The sequence below is a fragment of the Glycine max genome, chromosome 19, assembly GCF_000004515.6.
Source record: "Glycine max cultivar Williams 82 chromosome 19, Glycine_max_v4.0, whole genome shotgun sequence".
In the NCBI taxonomy this organism is placed as follows: Eukaryota; Viridiplantae; Streptophyta; class Magnoliopsida; order Fabales; family Fabaceae; genus Glycine; species Glycine max.
Genome location: NC_038255.2, coordinates 27,328,380 through 27,349,738, shown reverse-complemented (window position 1 = coordinate 27,349,738; position 21,359 = coordinate 27,328,380). Strand labels below are relative to the sequence as shown.

Below are 21,359 nucleotides of genomic sequence, written 5' to 3'. Positions count from 1 at the left end.
GAACCATAACTAAAATTCACTAATCATAATTAGTGAAATTTTGGCTCCAAAGTTTGGCTCCACAAATTCAATTTCAAATTCAAGTGAAATTTGAATTTCCCTCCAATTTTGTGTGACACTTAGGCTATAAATAGAGGTCATGTGTGTGCATTTTTTTCAACTTTGATCATTTGAATATTAACTTCAGATTTCAGAGCTCCTTTTGAGCACAAAATTTCGTGCTATTCTCTCCCTCTCCCTTCATTCATCTCCTTCTTCCTCCAAGCTCTTATCCATGGCCTCCTATGGTGGTGAGCTTCTTCTAGACTCATCTTCTCCTTGAAGTGGCGTCTCCTCTCTCTCTTCCTTCTCCATTCCGCTGCCATTTATCTTCCAAGAAGCAAAGGAATCCATTGATGAAGAAGATCCTAGGCCTACAAGCTCCAATGGAGCTTGCATCAACACCTCTATGCAATTTTCTAAAAAATCACTGAAAATACTAATCATGCACCGCTGGAAGGTACCAGGGGCATTGCACAGGCCGAAAGGCATCCTCCTATAGGCAAAAGTGCCAAAGGGGCAGGTGAATGTGGTCTTTTCCTGATCCTCAGGAGCAATAGTAATTTGCATATAACCAGAAAAACCATCAAGGAAACAGTAGTGGGATTTACCTGCCAGGCGTTCAATCATCTGGTCAATGAATGACAGGGGAAAATGGTCCTTTTTGGTAACCTGGTTCAGCCTCCTATAATCAATGCAGACTCTCCAACTGTTCTGCACCCGAGTAGGAATTAGCTCCTCCTTCTCGTTTTTTATCACTGTGAGGCCGGTCTTCTTTGGGACTACCTGGACGGGACTCACCCATTGGCTGTCAGAGATAGGATAAATGATTCCAGCTTGCAAAAGCTTGGTTATCTCCTTCTTCACTACATCAAGAATCACCGGGTTGAGTCTTCTCTGTGGCTGTCTTACTGGTTTAGCTCCATCCTCTAAATTTATTCGATGCATACATGTGGATGGGCTAATACCAGGAATGTCCGCCAGGGTCCATCCTATAGCCTTCTTATGCTTCTTGAGAACTGACAACAACTTCTCTTGCTCATCAACAAGGGAGGCAGATATAATCACTGGAAAACTCTTGCTATCATCCAAGTAAGCGTATTTTAAATTTGATGGCAGAGGCTTCAATTCTGGTGTGGTCGGCTGGACAGTGGTAGAAGGGGATGGTTTCTCAGCCTTTACCTCATAAAGAAAGTCAGAGGTATGTGTACTTCCTGAAACATGGTTAGTCCTATCTGACTCTATAAAATCAATCTCAAGAGGTAAAACACCACCACCAGGCATGCAATCAATATCACTCTCAGATTCACTCTCAGCATCAAATTCAGACATATGATCAAGTACAATTTCAGACTCAATGCATGAAGAGTGAGAGACATGCAGATTAGAATAAAGATCAGTCATGTATTCATCAACAACATGGTCAATTATTTCAGCACGAAATACAGAAAGATCTTCAAATGGGTATTTCATAGCATCCAAAATATTAAAATGAACAGTTATGTCACCAAATTCCATAGATAGTGTGCCTACATAAACATCTATCTTAGTTCTAGCAGTTTTCATAAAGGGTCTGCCTAGAATGATGGGAACTGATCCTTGAGAAAATCCATCTTCCATATTCAAAATATAAAAATCAACAGGGAAAATCAGTTCACCAACTCTAACTAAGACATCTTCTATGAAACCAACAGGGTAGGCAACACTTCTATTAGCTAAATGAATTACCACATCAGTTGACTACAAGGGGCCTAGAGATAGAGAATTAAAAATATACAGAGGCATAACATTAACAGAAGCTCCTAAATCTAGCATGGCATTGTCAAACTTACTATTCCCTATGATACAAGGTATGCTGAATGTACCTGGATCTTTGCATTTTTCAGGAATTTGAGGAACAGATTTACCAATCAATGCGGAGACATTTCTGCCCATGCTAATCCATTCACTTCCTTTAAGCTTCCGCTTATTAGTGCACAGCTCCTTCAAGAATTTGGCATATCTTGGAATTTGCTTTATCGCATCCAACAGAGGTATGTTTACCTCTACTTTTCTAAACGTTTCCAAGATCTCTTTCTCTGCCTCTTCCATTTTTTTGTTGGAAACTGCTCTTGGAGGGAATGGAAGAGGGGGAATGTGCTGCTTCTGCAATTCAGAATTACCTGTGGAAGAAGATTCACCTGCACAGAAATTGTTAGGTAAATTTTTGTCATCACCTTTTTCTGGAATAGAGTGAAGTTTGGCAGGTTCATTTGCAGATGAGGACGGTGCTACGGGTTGAGGTCCTTGACATTGCTTTCCCGACCTCAATGAAATGGCACTGACATTTTTGGGATTTTGGACAGCTTGAGAAGGCAGCTTGTCAGAATTTTGGGACTGTTGTTGATTCAATTGGGTAGCCAATTGTCCCATCTGATTGGTTAAGCTCTGAATGGAGGCTCTGGTCTCTTGCTGAAAATGCATGTTCTGCATAGTCATTTGCCTCACAAGTTCTTCGAGGGAAGGTTGTGGAGGGGCCTCAACTGTTGGCTGTTTCTGGGGTTGTTGCTGTTGTTGGATTGGTGGAGGAATGTATGGTCTGCTAGGGCCCGCAGCATTTTGGAAGGAAGGAGCAGGCTGCTGTTGTTGTTGCTGAGGGCTGGACCATCTGAGGTTAGGGTGATTCCTCCATCCAGGGTTGTATCTGTTGCTGGAGAGGTCATAATTGTTCTGCTGTGGTTGATTTTGCTGCTGAGGTTGAGGAGGTCTATTGTAAATATTTGCAGCATAAGCTTCAGGCTGCTCAATTGCTCCAGGTTGCTGCATGGAAGGGCAAAGGTCTGTATGGTGGTCAGCAGAGGAGCACAAACCACAAACCCTTGCAACAGGTACAGATTTCTGATTCAAGGCCAGCTGGGTTACCAAGTTAACCAATGCATCCAGTTTGCCTTCAAGCTTCTTAGTTTCAGATGATGCAGATGGGTTTGTAGCTACCTCATGCACTCCTCTAATGACTATGGCATCATTTCTGGCGCTAAACTGCTGGAAGTTGGAAGCCATCTTCTCAATTAAATTTCTGGCTTCAGCAGGAGTCATGTCTCCAAGGGCTCCACCACTGGCAGCATCTATCATACTTCTCTCCATATTACTGAGTCCTTCATAAAAATATTGGAGAAGAAGCTGTTCTGAAATCTGATGGTGGGGGCAACTGGCACATAGTTTCTTAAATCTCTCCCAGTACTCATAGAGGCTCTCTCCACTGAGTTGTCTAATACCTGAGATATCCTTCCTGATGGCTGTGGTCCTGGAAGCAGGGAAAATTTTTTCTAAGAATACTCTCTTAAGGTCATCCCAGCTCGTGATGGACCTTGGAGCAAGGTAATACAGCCAGTCCTTTGCCACTCCCTCTAATGAATGAGGAAAAGCCTTCAGAAATATGTGATCCTCTTGGACATCTGGGGGTTTCATGGTTGAGCAGACAATGTGAAATTCTTTCAAATGTTTGTGCGGGTCTTCACCTGCAAGGCCATGAAACTTTGGAAGCAAATGAATCAGTCCAGTTTTAAGAACATATGGGACATCCTCATCAGGGTATTGGATGCACAAGCTTTCGTAGGTGAAATCAGGTGCAGCCATTTCCCTTAGAGTCCTCTCACGGGGTGGAGGTTGTGCCATGTTCTCAGAATGTGCAAAATCAGAATGCTCAGAATCAGAATGCTCAAAATTATATTGCTCAAGAGCAGGATGTTCAAAATCACCAATAACAGAATGCACAGATTCACCAGTAATGGAATGCTCATAATGATCAAAAGGTATAAAATGATGCCTAACTAATCTATGAAATGTCCTATCTATCTCAGGATCAAAGGGTTGTAAGTCAGATGGATTACCTCTAGTCATACACTACATTTAGCATGCACACAACTAGTTGCCTTATCATGTAAATAAAGGTGTAGGTTTGAACTACAGCTACCCTCAAATGATATCCAAATGACTTGAAATTTTGTGAGCAACCTTATAAAATTATGAGAAGATAGCACAAAAAATTTCAGACAAAAATTCAAAGTCTAACTATGAAAGCTAAAAATGGTAAGTTAAGAAAAATAAGTGAATAAAACTTGAAAAATAAAAAACTTTTGACAGAATCGCTTTTTTTGGACGATGGAGACCTTAGCCGGCCTACAGCAAGCTGCCACAGCGTAGGAAATTTTTTTCTACCCCAAATGCATATATAATAATTGCGATTCTGATAACCGGAGCAAAAGTTATGGCCGTTTGAGGTTTTGACAAACACAAAATTTGCTAGTTTTTTGGAACTTTCAAATCTGACCAAACTAAAGGCTCTAGCTATTTTTCCCACAAAATATGGATTAAAAGAAGTTACCACAAAAACATTTAGCCAAAAATAACAACCCTAGCTACTAAAACAAAAAATCTCAAATAATTCAGCATGGTTGGTCGCTAAAATCCGTCTCTAATTGATTTCTACTACTACTCTGTTTTTCACAGCAAAACACCCAAGACTAAAACAGGGGAAACGCTTAATGGAAAAACTGAAACAGAACACACATTAAACAAAATACCAGGACACTAAACAACACTAACACAATACTAACAATTTAAACATAAAACACGAAAGGATTAAACACACAACACTAGCTAGTTATTATGAACCTTTGGACACTGCTCCCCGGCAACGGCGCCAAATTTGATCGAGGTCGTACCCGAATCAAATAAACATGAAAATGCAGTAACTAGGAAGTGATCCTAGGTCGTTTCCCAACGAGCAGTGACAAACCAAATGTTCATAATATACTTGCAGTAACAGTAATGATTGGGGGGGGGTTGTTTGTTTTGTGATTAAAGAGCAGAACAAGTAAACTGGAATACGAAATTACTAGTATTAAAAACGGGTTGTTTCCTTTGATTCAGAAGCCATTCTCTTATCCTGGGTTATGGAGAATTCGTCCCTAACAGTCAACCACTTAATCCAACCCTATTTCAATTTACTAAGCGAAAATCAACTTAGGGTTGTCAATACGTGATTAGGCACCACATACACCAGTTAGCCCTTCGTCCATTAAGCATGAACGTAAGTTAGGCTCAGAGGCAATTAATCGAACACGAAGCGTGCACTGATTAATATTCACGAATTTGGGATAACTGGTGAAGGGAAAACTGCCAGGGAACCACATTTCAAGCGAAACCTCAAAGAGAATTGGGCTTCGTCCTCAAAAGGAAACAACACCAGAAAATCTAGCCTTCCATGGATTCAAACAGAAAACGCAAATGAAACATGAAGCAAAAACGTAGATGAACAAAAACGTAAATGAACAGAAACGTAGATGAAACAGAAACGTAAATGAGAGTAGAAGAAGAAGCAAGAACGAAATTGTAATTATAAACAGAAAACGTAAAATTGCATTACGTGAACAGTAGCATTAAGCAGAAAAACGAAAACCCTAAAACAAAAGCTCTGAATAATGAATAGCATAACAGAATGCCTTGCACGAATCCCAAGGCTGCTATTTAAAAAGAGTCACTCAAAGTCACTGGGCCCTATTACAATACTCTGGCCCAAAACGAAATAAACACTGAACAACATAAAATAAAATTGCGAAATTTCCTAATTAGAAATTAACTAAGGTAAGCGCTGCTTAATTTGCCCTCTTCAAGTCCATAACCAAAATACGGATTAAGCCCAATGTTTCATTAATTCCTGAAATTAGATTAAAAACATCAAATTAGCTAAATGAGCCCAAATAATAAAACTGTCTGATTAATTGACAATTAAGACCAATCAGTAATTAAAATGGTGCAAAAAGGGTTTAGAAAATAGAAGAAAATGATGGCACATCAAAACCCCCCATCACACCCACATACACACACACACACACAGACACCATCAGCATTTTCCTATAATTTTCAATAAATTTCCATCTTTCAATTTCTTAATTAGTGCCCTTAAGTGGTATATGTTATACATGTTTTTTTTTATCAGCAAAGATAAGTATATATATATAGATAATTGAGTACCAGAGGTACTGAAATACAATATTTGTTTCCCAAGCTAGTGGTTTGAGATTAGACTGAATGGAGTCTAAAAAGGAACCACAACCAGGCCATAGACCATATTAATGAAAAGCTGCTAATCAAAAGTTCTATTCTGACCTATTACACTATCCCTTCTCTAAGATTACTAGACCATTGGTTAAAATGACAAAATAAATCCTTCTCCAAATGCCTCAGCCAAGTCCACAACAAGAAAGCTGCTTTGCCAATCAATTTGTTGCTGTCAAATGTTTCATTGGAGAATACTATCTTATTCCGTTGCTGCCAAATGGTCCAGGTCACTGCCACCCACCAGCATTTCCACCTAGTAGCCCTTCTCCCCTCATTCAATATATCTCCATGCTATAGAAAATGTTGTCTTGGATCTTTTGGAAAAGCTGCAGATTTGTTCACCCAGGATAATGATTCCCACCAAATAGGGATGATTGTATTGCAGTGGAAAAACAAATGTCCTGCTTCCTCTTCGTCTCTGCTACAAAATGGGCAGTGCCTATCCAATATATCTGCTCCCCACCAAAAATATTGTAAAGCATTGATTTGATACTGTTTCCCTCATCATGTGGCTGATGATGTTTATAATTTAATGATCCTTTGCTACCCTGTAATGAGACACACACGGATACACAAACACACACACATAGAGACAAACACACGCAGACACAAACACAAACACAAACACAAACACACACACACACATAAAGATGCACACACACACACATAAAGAGACAGACAAACACACAAACACACTGAGCCACAGACACACACAGAGACCCACACACAAAGACACACACACACTGAGTCACAGACACACACATACACAAACACAGTCACACACATAGACAAACACACACACACACAGATAAAGAGACAAACACAAACACACACACACACACAGTCACACACACATAAAGAGACAGACAAACACACAAACACACTGAGCCACAGACACACACACAGACACACACACAAAGACACACACACTGAGTCACAGACACACACATACACAAACACACTCACACACATAGACAGACACACACACACACATAAAGAGACAAACACACACACAGATAAAGAGACAAACACAAAACACACACACACACACACAACTGTTGATCTCCTTGTATGTTTTTGTACGTCATGAATGTTCTTGTATGTCATGAATGTTGTTATACGTGCTGAATGTAATTTTCTATGTAAATAACTGTTGTTCATGCTAAGTGAACCGTAGATTCTCGTTTGAGACTGAATGCAATGATTCTTGCGGATAGTTTGCATTAGTCATTGTATTTAGTCTTGAATTGTCTGTTTGGACAGTTTGGGGAGACTAGTATTTTTATGTTAGACTCATTCGGTTAGGTTATTATTATTTTGATTAATTTGATGAAATTTCGGTTGAATGCATTTCAAGTTGTTCTCTGAGTGCATACTTGATTATTGTGAAATTCGTTTCACCGATGTCATGTGGTGTACTTGGAGACCAATGCGAAATGCTACCGAAATTTACTCAAATTGTTCAAAATAATGCTAACCATGACGTTTGAGGCTAACATAAAAGACAGTCTTCCTAAATGGGATAGGGCCACACCTATAAATAAAAAAGTGAGATTTGCATGCATGGATTTGCTTAGATGGATCGAAGTTGGATCAATCAAAGTCGCATGAGCCCAGAATATGAGGATGGCGTTGAGCAGTTTATGCAATTTGCTTTAGAAAGAGGTCGACCGAATGAAGAAGGAAAATATTATTGTCCTTGCATCAACTGTTTGAATGGAAGACGACAACTACTTGACAACATACAGGACCATCTATTGTGTGATGGGATGAAGAAGAATTACACGATGTGGATATGGCATGGTGAAGTGACTAACATGCAGAGTGGGTCCCAATCTGAACCATTTGATGTAGAAATGGGAGATCGCTTGGAGGACATGATTCGTGACCTTGGACAAGAGTGTTTTCAAGAAGCACACGCCCCTGTGTATGAAGGATTGCAGAGTGATTCAAAGAAGCCTTTGTATACGGGGTGCAAGAATTCCTTAACCCTGTTGTCTGTGGTGTTAAGTCTGGTTAATGTGAAGGCCAGGTATGGGTGGAGTGACAAAAGTTTCACCTCACTGCTTAAGGTAGTGCACAATCTACTTCCAGAGGACAACACGCTGCCTAAAAGTTACTATAAGGCGAAGAAGATACTGTGTCCCATGGGTATGGAGTATCAGAAGATTCATGCTTGCCCCAATGATTGCATACTCTACAGGCATGAATTCCAAGAAATGTCCAAATGCCCTGTGTGTGGGACTTCATGGTACAAAGTGAAGGATGACGAGGAAAGCAATTATGATGAAAAGTCATAGAGGGGCCCGCCAACAAAGGTTTTGTGGTATCTTCCAATCATTCCAAGGTTTAAGCGTCTTTTTGCTAACGAGGACGACGCAAAAGACCTTACATGGCATGCAAATGGAAGGATTTCTGATGGAATGGTCTGTCATCCGGCTTATTGCTCCCAGTGGAAGAAGACTAATGGTTTGTATCCGGATTTCGGGAATGAGCCAAGAAATCTTAGACTTGGACTAGCCAGTGATGGAATGAATCCATATGGCACCTTAAGCACTCAACACAGTTCATGGCTAGTTCTGCTAGTAATTTACAATTTGCCTCCTTGGTTGTGCATGAAGCGAAAATACATGATGTTGTCTATGATGATATCGGGCCTAAGACAGCCAGGAAATGACATTGATGTTTATCTAAGTCCATTGGTTGAAGATCCGAGAAAGTTGTGGGATGAGGGGGTTGTAGTGTTTGATGCGTCTCGCAAGGAGACCTTTGAAATGCGTGCAATGCTTTTTTGTACCATTAATGACTTTCCAGCATATGGGAATCTCAGCGGTTACAGTGTTAAGGGTCATCATGCATGCCCCATATGTGAAGAAAATACAAGTTACATACAACTTACACATGGGAGAAAAACAGTCTACATTAGGCATCGCCGCTTTCTAACACCCAATCATCCTTACAGACGATTGAGAAAAGCTTTTAATGGAAGTCAAGAGCATGATATTGCGCCGATACCGTTGACTGGTGAGCAGGTATATCAGCGGGTTCAACACCTGAATACTGTATTTGGGAAGACCCAAAAGAAGGATAAAAGTCAGAGTTGCATATGGAAGAAGAGGTCCATTTTCTTTGATCTTCCGTACTGGTGTGATCTTGACGTTAGACATTGTATTGATGTTATGCATGTGGAGAAAAATGTTTGTGACAGTGTGATTGGGACACTCCTTAACATTCAAGGCAAGACGAAGGATGGCTTGAATACCCGTCAAGATCTAGCTGATATGGGTATACGATCACAGTTGCATCCAAGGTCTGATGGGAAGAAAATTTACTTGCCCCCAGCCTACCATACTTTGTCCAAGAAGGAGAAGATAAGTTTTTGTCAGTGTCTTCGTCGGGTGAAGGTTCCACAAGGATACTCTTCAAATATTAAGAGCCTTGTGCAGTTGAAGGAGCTTAAGCTTGTAGGGTTAAAGTCTCACGATTGTCACGTGCTCATGCAACAATTGTTAGCCGTGGCTATACGAGACATCTTGCCAAACAAAGTCAGGTTAACGATAACTCGCCTGTGCTTTTTCTTCCATGCTATATGTAGCAAAGTCATTGATCCAGTCATGTTTGATGAGTTGGAAAATGAGGCCGCAGATTCACTTGATTGTGCATCTGGTCAGAGAAATCAAATGTTGTGGTCCTGTTTATCTACGGTGGATGTACCCGGTTGAGCGATACATGAAGATCTTAAAAGGGTATACAAAGAATCTATATCGTCCAGAAGCATCTATTGTTGAGAGGTACATTGCAGAAGAAGCCATTGAATTTTGTTTAGAATACTTAGAGAAGGCTAAACCTGTTGGGCTTCCTGAGTCTCGGCATGATGACAGAGTGGGTGGTAAGGGTTCAAGAGGACTGCAGGTGATCACTCCAAGTGTAGAAGATTTGTTACAAGCTCACTTGTATGTCTTGAACAACATTAATGAAGTTTTGCCATACATAGTTAAGCATGGAGCTTTAGTCAAACAGAATAATCCGAAAATGTCAAAGAATTGGGTGTTGAAAAAGCATAACAAGACTTTCTGTGATTGGTTTAAAGATACAATCTTTGCAGATGAGAATGCTTTAGAAACATTAAGAAAGCTAGCAGATGGGCCTAAAAGAAATGTTATAACTTGGCAAGGATACGACATAAACAGGTATTCATTTTACACAAAAGCACAAGATGACAAAAGTACAATGCAGAACAGCGGGGTCACCCTAAGGGCTGAATCTCAACACTTTGCAAGTGTCAATGACGCCAATCCCTGTGTAGCTTCCATCCCTTACTTTGGGTTCATTGATGAAATTTGGGAGCTTAATTATGTGAAATTTACAGTATGTGTTTTCAAATGTAAACGGGTTGACAACAACACCGGTGTGCGCACCGATGATATAGGATTTACGCTGGTAGATCTAAAGAAACTTGGTTACCACAATGACCCTTTCATCATGGAAGAACAAGCTAGACAAGTATTTTATGTGCAAGACCCTTGTGATGAAAGGTGGTGCGTGGTTCTGCAGGGCAAAACAGTTGGTGTTAGTGTAGAAGATGATGATTCATACATGGACACCTATGTTAGTCCTTTGACCGCTCAAATCACTCGTAACGTTGTCGGAGAAGAAGAAGCTGATGACGTTCATGCTAATCGAAATGATCATGATGAAGGAGAATTGATTAACATCGTCTAATGTAATTTTCTACAGAGACAGAGGTCACGAAAGCAAGTAAGTGACAACTACATTTTTCTCTGATTGAGGCATCGGTTGTTTTAGATGGTATCCTTAGGACTTCATTCAGCTGATATTTGTCGCCAGTTTCATCATCCACCACCCTTTTCTTCTTTATCTTCTCACGTTTATTGTTGTTAAACCCATATTTATGCTTTCTTCCCTTCATGTCTTGTTTTATCACAACTTTAGTTGAATCTCCTATCTACAACATAGTTGAATCTCCTGTCTTATTCTCCAATGACACACTTTGATGGCTTGTATCTCTTTTCTTCGTATGTTCTAGTGCTTCAGCTTCAGAATGCATAAAGCAATCAGAAGTTTCCAGTGATCACCAAAGGCTTTTGCATCAGCATTGACACTCTCCACCCTCTTTGGTTTATGCTTTTGTTTTTTTTTCGTGCCTCCTCGTTATAAATCTCAGCTTTATTCGAGGTTGCACTAGAACGATTAGCACCAATCTGTGCTTCTTCCTCGTCTACCAGCTCAATATCTTTCCTTTCAACTTTTGTTTTGTAAATTACAGTGTAGTTTACAAAAGCAAAGATATTGAGCTGGTAGAGGAGGAACAGGCATAGGTTGGTGCTGATCCTTCTAGTGAGACCTCCAATAAATCTAAGAATTATAAGGAGGAAGCACAGAAGAAAACACAGAAGCATAAACCAAAGAGGGTGGAGAGTGTCAATGCTGATGCAGAAGCCTTTGGTGATCACTGGAAAATTCTGATTGCTTTATGCATTCTGAGGCTGAAGCACTATAACATACGAAGAAAAGAGATACAGGCCATCAAAGTGTGTCATTGGAGAATAAGACAGGAGATTCAACTATGCTGAAGATAGGAGATTCAACTAAAGTTGTGATAAAACAAGACATGAAGGGAAGAAGGCATAAATACGGGTTTAACAACAACAAACGTGAGAAGGCACAGAACAAAAGGGTGGTGGATGATGAAACTGGCGACAAACATCAGCTGGATGAAGTCCTATGAAGATCCTCCTCATTCTCAAAGAGGGGAACGAGCAACAATTTGAAGGTTGTACATTCAGGAATTAAAGAATTCAAAATAGCTAGTAATAAGAGGGATTTGTTTTTGGGATTTTTTGAGCAGCAAGAGCAGCTACGCAAGAAGCTTGCACCTGAGGAGGGAAGGATATTTGCAGCTAATGAACAACTTTTTTAACTATTTGTCCTTAATATTTTACTGTTTCTTTTTGCTAATATGTAAATATAAATGGTATAAGGGTATCACATAAAAACATGGTCTATATTTACTTCTAAGATTGTTAGGGGTAAAAATGACCATGTCCATATGCCATAGCCTTATATTATTTATATTTACATATTAGAAAAAAAAACAGTAAAATCTGAAGGACAAATAGTTAAGAAAGTTGTTCATTAGCTGCAAATATCCTTCCTTCCTCAAGTGCAAGCTTCTTGTGTAGCCGCTCTTGGTGCTCAGAAAATCCCAAAAACAAATCCCTCTTATTACTAACTATTTTGAATTCTTTAGTTCCTGAATGTACAACCTTCAAATTGTTGCTCATTCCCCTCTTTCTTTTCTGCAAAAAAGAAAATCAATATCAAAGAAAACATGGATGAAGTCCTAAGGATGCCATGTACATGTGTATTTCTGAAGATATAGTATTTATATTCCATCAAGCATACATTGACTGTTGATTACATGTAATAGACTTTTTATAACATGGTTGCCCCAAATCACAATTAAAAAGCACAACTACCAATCTTTCAGAGTCCTTTGGTTAATTTGTCTTGTCTCCTTATGTGGTAGGGTTTTGTTTAATAATATTATACTTTTGCCTTCCAAAAAAAAACTTATGACTGATCATCTTTTCATTAATCCTATTTTGTATGTTATTGTATAAAAGATCATGGGCTCTCCACCTACCTCCACTCCTCCTCCTCCTCCTCCTCCTCCTTCTCCTCCTCCTCCTCCTCCTCCTTCTCCTCCTTCTCCTCCTCCTACTTCGGACGCATCAGCTTCGACGTCTGTCGTGAAGCGGACATGCAAAGCCTCACGTCTACGATCGTTGTCCACTAGATCACCTGGTGCTGAGAGACCAGTGGTGCATGTTGATCCTGCTACCGGGAAGGCCGACGGTCCCCACAGGAAGAAATTAAGAACATATTTGGGAATTGTGGCACGTGATAAGGTGGACATCACCTACGAGAACTAGAAGGAGGTCCCTACTGCTCAGAAGGACCTGATTTGGGAGGATATTCAGGTATTTCTCTTTTCTTATTTGATTTTGTGTAATTAATAGCCAAAAAATACATTATTGTAACAAATAAACTTTGTTTCATGTTGTCAGGCAGAATTTGATATCCTAGAGGCTTCTGACAGTAGGACGAAAAGGAAGTTACTACAGACCGTGGGGGAGAGATGGAGGCAGTTTAAATCAAACCTCACGAGGAAATGGGCCCTTGCAGCCGATCAGGACGGTGTCGAGGACACTGTCTGTGACAAATACGGCATCAGCAAGGAAAAGTGGGCCCAGCTTTGCCAGACTCGCAGAGACCCTTCTTGGGAGGTATGTTCCTTGCCATTTAAGTTGTTTTTCATATTAAACATGATGTTGTTATACTTCATTCTACCCATTTCAAACATTATTGTTTAATTTTTTCAGGATGTGCACTTCAAGGCACAGACCATCCAGAAGCAGAATACTGCCCCCCACGTTTTGTCTCGTGGGGGTTATGATTATTTGGAGCAGAAGCTCCTGGCTGAGAAGACAAAGAAGAAGCTGCACAGTCAGGAAGCATTGATGGTGTCATCGACCCTCCATCCCCGTTCAGACGCCACGTGAAGTGGAAGATGGCCCGCACAAAGAAGATAGGGGAGATGACGACTGAGGCCGCAAAGGAAATCGTTGAGAAGATTGTAAGTCATTTTCAACTAACCATTACAATTATGTTTGAATATTTTGAGAATGCCATGTACCAATGTGTGTTTTCTGTGCAGGATTCGTTTGAGGAGCAGGCCACACAGGGATCGTTCGTCCCCCATGGACGTCAGGATGTTCTGGCCGCTGCTATTGGACGTCCAGAGCACCCTAGACGTATCCGTGCTGCTGGAGCCGGTGTCACCATCAAGCAATACTTTGGATCGGCTCCATGGACGTCCCACAGTGCTTCCTCCCTGCCTCTTGACGAATTACAGCAGCTGACCCAGCAGATCAGGGACCAGCTAGAAGAGTTCATCATAGAGAAAGTGACAAGGTAGGTCATGGCATCCTTCAGCCAGCTTCAGTCGCAGATGCAATCTCAGGGACTTGCAGTGCCTCCTAAGCCTCTGGTTGGTCCTGGTCCCTCCGGTCCTCGAGTGAGCACAAAGGGGAGTTGTGTTGATCCCTCAGGAAACGATCCTGAGACGGGTGACTCTGACAGGTGCGGCTTGTACATAGAAGCAGATCCTGCCCGCTTGGTTGCCATGGGGAGAGTTTATGATGGATCGATTGTTGTTCATAACACTCCTTTGTTGCCTGGCCAAGTAAAGGTGAGTGTGGAGGAGGTTACAGATGCAGATGCTCCAGTTCCTATACCCACTGATGAGGTTTCCTTAGTTGGGCAGGCACTTCACACCTTCCTTGCTTGGCCGACACATCTGGTCAAGTCTTTATCACAGCAGGTACTTATTGTTCTTACTATATGTTTCTTCTTTTTAAATTAATTCATTAAGCATGCCTCAAATTTGCCTATTTAACTTTGTTTCATGAACAGGTAGCTGTGTCCCCGCCAAAACCACCTCTGAAGCCCGATCCGGAGGTCGATGATCCGCTTTATCTGATGACATTGACCATCCCAGAGCTTTTCTTGAGGCCTTATCAGGTTAGATGGGATGCCACCATGTTCGGGGTCGTTAATTCAGATTTCCCCCTGTACATAAAGCATGAAGACCTCTCCGAAATCGCACACGGTGGTCAATGTCTCAGCATATCAGTGTTATAGTTGTGGATTCTGTAAGTCTTTATATAAAAGGCTTTTAATTACCTAAGTTATGGCTTTCAATTCATAAATATTTAACTTTGACTTAACATAAACAGACATCTCACTGAAACATGTATGCGAGTAGGGAATTCTGATATCTATGGATTCCTCGAGCCACAGTCCATTTAGAGGTCTGGGCAATCGCAGTTTGAATCTGAAAGTTACATAAAGAGTTGGATGCAGAGTTCACAACGCGATGTCTATCTTGGAGCCTACCTAAATGGGTAAGTCACAAAAGAACTAAATTTAATTAATGTTTACTAATGTACTAACCCATTTTAGGTTCCACTGCAGCGGACACTGGCAGATGGTGGTCATCCTGCCCAAGGAACACCTAGTTGTCTGGTTTTGTTCATTGCATAACAGGCCAGACAACTACCTTAAGGGGATTATTAATAGGTTAGTGTTCTTTTCAATACATTTGCATTGTAATACCTCAACGTACAACACCAGTTTTTAATTGTTACTCATATGGAACAGTGCTATCAAGGGTCTTGATGATGCTCCACAGCCTAAATCAAAGGCTTCTGGTAGGTGGATTGTCGTCAAGGTACGTCTTTTACATAAAACTTCCACTTATATATATTTCTTTATGTGTCTGTACACTAGTTGTTTAATTAATATCCAAATTTCATTATGTATTTAGTGTAATAGACAAAAAGGAAGTATTGAGTGCGGCTACTATGTGATGCACTGGATGTCCACCATCATTTTAGGAACTTTTAGAAATAATTGGGAAGCGGTAAGTTTATTTCAAACAAAATTGATTTATTTATAATTTGTATTACATTATTAACTTATTATGATTTATTTCATCATGCAGTATTTTAACGATCCTAGACCATTGGAGCCAGAGAGATTAAAAGCATTGCAAATCCAGTGGGCACAGTTTTATCTCCAAGTTAGAGATCAGACCTAGGATTTAGGGACATTTTTTAACATTTTTTACATTTTTTACATTTTCTATGAAACATGAACATTGAATTCATTTGATGATTGTTCTTTATAATAAATCAATTATTTGATGTTTATTATCATTAAAATTGCTTGAAAGCAGAATAAAATGTTTATTTGTTGTGAATTGGGCCTCCTGAAATTGCATTTGACAGGTACAATTTTGGGTTTACTGTAAAAACAGAAAGTATATGTAAAAAAAATACTTGAAAACAACATCGGTTATTAACAAAAACCGATGTTAATATCATAACCAACATCGGTTATTTACAAAAACCGATGTCGATATGAACCTTAACATCGGTTATAATAGAAGACCGATGTTAACGTTTGTATATTAACATCGGTTATTTGTGTATAACCGATGTCAGCATTTGTATTTTAACATCGGTTATCTACAGATAACCGATGTCAACTATTGTTCATTAACATCGGTTAATTATAAATAACCGATGTGAACATTTGAATATTAACATCGATTATGTACACATAACCGATGTTATACACAAAGAACTACACCAAATAAGTGTATGCATAATCAATGTTGACATCGGTTTTCTAGCAAAATCGATGTTAAGGGCATATATTAACATCAGTTTATTTAAAAAACCGATGTTAAACTAACATATTAACATCGGTTTTACTGGAAAACCGATGTCAACGTTCATCATGCATACACTTTTTTTGTTGTTGTTCATTGTGTTTAACATCGGGTATTTAGAGAACCGATGTTGTCATATGCATGTTAACATCGGTTCTCCAAAACCGATGCTAACATTCATACATTCAACATCGGTTTTAGAACCTATGTAGAATGTTCTAAATAACCGATGTTGAAAGTGTATTTTCTAATAGTGTATGATTATGTATTTATTTCGGTTTATCAATATTAGTTTTGTGCAAGTTAATTCTTTATAAGTTTAATTTTTTAGCATTGTATAAAGGTAGAAGAAAAATGACAACTACTTTTCAAATGATTTTTAAATAGAAAACATGTTTTGATAATATCCTTTATTTATGAGCATTTTAATTATATGTACATGTTTTGATGTGTGTGTGTGTGTTCTTTCTTTTCTCAAAAAAAATATATATTGAGATATTTTATCAAATTAGAAATAGAAACTAGATTTAATGATGCATATTCCACGATATTGATTATTTATACATTTTTAAAGTAATATTTCATCAGAACACTGCCTTCAGATATAACAAAAGAAAAAAAAAGTCATTGAGGTTGAACTAGTATTTATAATTTAATTTTAGCGACATTAAAATGTTTACTAGTCCATGCCAAATCATATCAATTGAGGCTCGAGCTTCGAGGGGAATTTAATAAACTGAATCTGAAATTTGAAAATCATTATTAGAAATTCATAAATTCTGGAAATTTGTCAACAAATACTCCCTACTTGTACAGAAAAATAAATTACTGAAATTCTGCCGTAGATATAGTGTATACCAATAATAGTTTCAGGTTTGAACAGAAATAATAGAACTCTTCCTCACTCTATGTATAAACAACGTAAAAATAGAAAATATAAAGTATCTTAGGCAATTTCAGAGATCAAGATCTCTACCAATCAGTTATCTTTTTCTCTATATATTCCTCCGTTGATACACCTTTATGATCATCAATCTATGTGCTTACCAAAAAATACTCGGACTTTTATATCAAGCATTCAACCTGGCCCATTAAGATGTTATACATGGTTTTGCACAACATAATAGTCATAAAGATTTACCATTATAGTTTGAAACACCAACAGTCTTCACAAGTCCCTTTTCAACAACATCACCCATGAATAAGTATATAAAATCAAATCCCATAAGCCTTATTAAATGAATGGTTCAATGAAATAATTTTGCTACACTGAGCAACCTTCATATATTTCCTCAAACTCGAGGCCTGAAAAGTAGGAAATTACATTATCAACAAAGGGTTATTGGATAAAATAATATCATTCGACAGGCTCACAAAGTACTGACCAATGAAGCTGATAAAGATCCACTAAAGTCAGTCCTAGTAGACAAAGGGAATCTTTAAGGACATTGAGAACACTTTGACGGCCAAATCTCCACGGCAGTGCCGCAATCTTGGTTGCTGCTTCAATCTCAACGTCTGGATCCTTTTCTTTCCTTTCCTTAATATATCTTCAGATAACAAACATATGGAAGCACCAATGTGAACCTTTCTTAATTACAAACTGCATACGAAAATCATGTTAACTCAACCTTCCAAGAAAAATCTCAGAATATATGGCTCCTAAAGCAAGCTGAAAAGAGGAAGTTCTTTGGTGAATTTACACTCATCAAAGAATTCTAGTAAAAAGTATACACTCACCCCATAGCCATAGACTTTAGCAGTATCAGAAAAGGTTAGACCTCAGTCAATACTGGTATTGAAAGCAGCTCTAGCAGCCTTCTCATTCCTATCTACAACATGAATACATTCATAATCTCATATTGTACACTAGTAACCAGGAGTCAACACACTTAACATCAACTTGAAGAGCACTTTTGGTTCTATTGCTTCATGTAAATGAGATAGCCTGCCACCTGTGATAGTAAATGGGGAGTCTAATCATTGAGATTAAGTCTAATGTTGAAACTGCCATAACAGTAAACTCATCACCTAGTTTGACGCATGCCACCTATTTTACAATTGAAATTGAAAAGTATAGGCATTCATCACCTGCACTTTTGGAGGCAGAAATACAAAAGCTGCTCCCAATTCTAATCGGGAACTTGATTTCTAGACCACCAGTTTGAAAACTCTAATTATTCGAGAACTGGCAGATATAAAACGTAAAATGTTACAAGAAATTTCAATTTTCAGAGCTACAACAAAATCTGACAGACAGTGGCATGATTTATGTTAACTCGGGTTCTCAAGAAGCCTATTTTGACACCTAAACAACATCTGAGAGACTGTCAACAAGCTCATGCTCATGAGCCCATCGCTTCTTGAAGTGTTGAAGTGATTCTTTCTTGAACTTACCATCAAATCTAGTAGGAGAAAATAAATATATTGGAGAAACTTAAACAATTAAAATAAAAAGATAACATAAATTAAACTAAAACTTAAAAGGTATACTAACTTTCATGACCCCTACATAACAATAAATAGCTTATTCATGTGTTTTGACACACAACTATTAGTTATGCTATTCTACTTCCCGGCTTAAAACATGCTAAAAAATAAATTAAAAAGACCAACTTGCCAATTACAGACAACAGGTGATGTACTCGGTGGTAGAAAATGTACCTGACCACGGAGAAGGCAATGGAGATGCCCTGGGACAGCTGAATGTTGCACAAGACATGTTCATTCCCAAATCCATGATTACAAAATTGCTCTAGGAGAAAATCCCTGATTCTCAAAGAACCTGAAACAAGTTCATTGTTTTCTGATTCAAGAACTATTTTTCAGAAGCTCATGGTTCCTATTCTCACATTTATGTCATGAATCTCACCAAGAGGTGCACAACTATGATTTAAGATTATTTTCAAAAAAACAAGAAGTAAAATATAGTAATAAAAACTTAGCTTAGATAATTACTGGTCATGAGCCATAAACTAGCAAGCGCATCCTTTTAGAACAGAGCAATTCTCTTCATCGTGAACTACTAGATGCATAATGATAGGAAAACATTTACATCAGCCCTAAACACTAAGATCTAAAAGTTTTTATGAGATATTGGACACCTTCAATCAAAACAACAGGAGGAAAAAACAAACAAAAAATTGTGCTGCTTGATAGTTCTGAATAAGTACAGAAACCACATAAATAGTAAATCAAACTTTGAATAAGTAACTACCGTTCAGAATGAAGTGACCCTTGATAGTTCTCCTCACTTTGTGCTGCTTGGAACAAAAGAGTCATCAACAAGTTCATCTCCAATGACCTCTTCAACAGCCTGGAAGAAAGAGAAAAAACAAAATTAAGAGGTAGATTTTATCTAACTAAAAGAACCTAATCCTAACTGTAACACCCACCTTGGGATTGAAACAACAATCGCGAGCGAGGTGCAAACGCGAGATGGCTGCACAGAGAGTCTTCAAATTTCTTCGCAAGCCACTCCTTCACTTCTGCCATTGCATCTTTGTCGCTCATTGTTGTATGAAACAAATACCAGAACACAAATTTCTCGATACTTTGACAGGTTGAAGATATCATCAACGAAGGTTGTGACTAAGATCGGCATAATTCGATCGTTCATACATGATCATAAACATATATTCAATAGTTAAACCTAACGTAATAAAAAACACACATTATAGCAATTATCACAAATGATGACCTAACGCATATAATAAGTACCAAATCATGAAAATAAATCCCTAATCGATGGAAATAGATGAAGAACTCAATACCTCGCCCTAATCAATTAAATTTGAAGCGAGAAAAGTGTACCTAGGTGTGAGATTGAGTGAGTTCAATACCTGAGTTAGGGATTTCGTACATTTGAGAACTCAAACAATACACTTATTTTTATATTTTAATATTTCAAAAAAAAAGTTTCGCATAAAAATCCATAAGAATTTGCTGCGGGTTATCTTTTTCATAAAAATCTGCAAGACTTTCTTGTAAAATACAATCCACGGATAAATCCGTAGGAAATTCCTGTGGGTTTTTTTTTTGCAAAAAATTCCAAAAGAAATTGGAACTTTTCTAGTAGTAATACTTCATTGTTACGTATTGGTGAACTTTTCCTTGACTGTAAGACATTTTATGAAAATCCAATATAATTACAAGAGTCATATATATATATATATAAACATTGTCCCTCAATGAATCAAAAATGAAATGTGTCCTATTTATGAACAATTTCTAGAAGTAACGTATAAAAAATAAGTATTTAATTTGGATTTGTAGACTCGCAATTATATATTTCTTATGTTTTATGAATACTTTAATATGTATTTTAAACTAACTTGAGGGTTGAACATGATTTTAAATTGTGGTCCGCAATCACAATTGCAGTCACAAATTTATGGTTGTGGTGGGATTATATGTCATCATGTTTTCTTATTTCTTAACCCTTTTTGTTACCATTTTAATTACTGATTAACTTTAATTGTCAAATTAATTATGCAATTTTATCATTTGGGCCTACTGGACTAATTTTGTGTTTAATTTAATTTCAGGAGAACTATAAGTAATTGGGCTTGAATCCGGAATTGGGCTTGGACTTGAAGAGAGCAGACAATTCTATTCTACCAAATCTTATCTAGATTTTATTTAATCTAGATATTATTTCATCTAGATTTTATCTTATCTTATCTTATCTAGATTTTATTTTATCTAGATTTGTAAGCTTTGGGGGCTGAGAACCTATATAACAACACCAAGGTTTTAGTTTAGAGTCCTTTTCATTTTTGGGAGAAAGAATAATTTTTGGTTTTGCAATTCCAGTTTTTACTATTCACGTAGCAATAAATTTTTGTTTTCTGCTTCAATCTGCAATTTCGTTTTCTACTACTTAATGTAAGGCTAA

The 21,359-nt window shown here is 38.2% G+C and overlaps 1 long non-coding RNA gene across 3 annotated transcripts; it reads right to left on the bottom strand.

Annotated features, from left to right (window-relative positions):
• Nucleotides 1–17,586: 17,586 nt before the first annotated feature.
• LOC102665637 (uncharacterized) lies at nt 17,587–20,439 on the bottom strand. 3 transcript variants are annotated; one of them, XR_419848.4, is made up of 7 exons: nt 19,858–20,436; nt 19,680–19,778; nt 19,127–19,247; nt 18,554–18,650; nt 18,203–18,417; nt 17,848–18,065; nt 17,587–17,767 (listed from the first exon to the last, which is right to left on the bottom strand). It is a non-coding gene; the product is annotated as an uncharacterized lncRNA (long non-coding RNA). The 3 variants fall into 3 exon arrangements; XR_001386438.3 differs by lacking the exon at nt 18,554–18,650 and having other exon boundaries at nt 19,858–20,433; XR_001386436.3 differs by having other exon boundaries at nt 18,203–19,247; nt 19,858–20,439.
• Nucleotides 20,440–21,359: the final 920 nt, after the last annotated feature.